This window comes from Lontra canadensis, unplaced genomic scaffold, assembly GCF_010015895.1.
Source record: "Lontra canadensis isolate GAN:19392208 unplaced genomic scaffold, GSC_riverotter_1.0 scaffold83, whole genome shotgun sequence".
Classification (NCBI taxonomy): Eukaryota; Metazoa; Chordata; class Mammalia; order Carnivora; family Mustelidae; genus Lontra; species Lontra canadensis.
This window is the reverse complement of record NW_022631077.1, coordinates 2,774,596-2,775,768: the sequence shown is the minus strand read 5'-3', so window position 1 is coordinate 2,775,768 and position 1,173 is coordinate 2,774,596. Positions and strand designations below refer to the sequence as shown.

The following is a 1,173-nucleotide window of genomic DNA, read 5'->3' as shown; positions in this document are numbered from 1 at the left end:
CCAAGTCTGACATCCTCTTGCCACTTCAGTCTCTATCTCTTGGTAAGTCTCAGCCATCATCTCCTGTCTGGTCTTCTTTGCTTCTACTCTTGCCCCTGATTTCTCCCTCTCCTCCCCCTCCCCTACATTTGGTTCTTCCCATAGCCATCAGAATGATTTTATTATTTATTTATTTATGTATTTTACAACACACACATCTTTTATTTTATGTGACTGAAAGTCTGGTGGGACACGCACACAAGAGGGTGATCGGCTGCCCTCCATGTGATTCGCACCGACCCCTGCAGCCACCGTCGGGTTTTCAATGCTTGAGACCCTGCTCAGCTGTTGCTCTTGCTTTGTTTTCTTTCAGGATCAAGGTGGGTACTTTCGTAGAGAATCTGATTTTTAATTCCATCTCTGGCAATTCTTTCCTGGATTCTTAGCTTTGCGTAATTATACCTACAATGGAACCACCATCCTAAAGTCACCAAGATAAATCCTCCTACTCCAACATCACATGATCTTCTAATCCTACTAGTTAATAAAAAATGTCCAAGGCCAGCCACAACAGATCCTAATGAACGATACAATACCGAGTCCCGAGCACAGGGAATGTTCTCAACATCTAAAATTCCTAGGAGCTTAAAGGGCTTCCCTTTGGCGGGCTCGCCGGGGTCTGACGTGGTGGCCATGGCTCGGGTGGGTGCCTGCCAGAATGATTTTATTTTAAATATAAATCTGTTATGACATTTCTCTGCTGTCAACTTTCCTGTGGCTTCCCATCCTGACGAGAAGAGAATCCAAACTCTTTCACATAATCCAGAATGCCACTCATGATTTCACTTTGGTCAGGCTCTCTGATCTCCTCTTGAAGTTGGCCATGATCGATCCATCTTGCCTTCATCAGGATTCCTTTTACATCAAGGTCTTTCCTGTCTCAAGGCTTTTCCATTTCTTATTCCCTTGGGTTGGAATGCCCATTCTTAGGCCCTTCATGTGGCTCACTACCTTATCTTTGTCAACATCGATTCTGTGTTCAGAAATCCTCTCTGACCCCCTATCTCTCTTCTTCTGGGTCAACCTTCACCCACCTCTTCTGCTTTGTTTTTCTTCAAGGTATGTATCACTGTGGCCATGGTGTTACATGTCTATTTTGTATTGTCTAGATTGTCCCCTAGAACATAAACCCTT

At 44.2% G+C, this 1,173-nt stretch overlaps 1 pseudogene; it reads right to left on the bottom strand.

The window, feature by feature from the left end:
• Nucleotides 1-380: 380 nt before the first annotated feature.
• LOC116882348 lies at nucleotides 381-674 on the bottom strand (annotated as a pseudogene).
• Nucleotides 675-1,173: the final 499 nt, after the last annotated feature.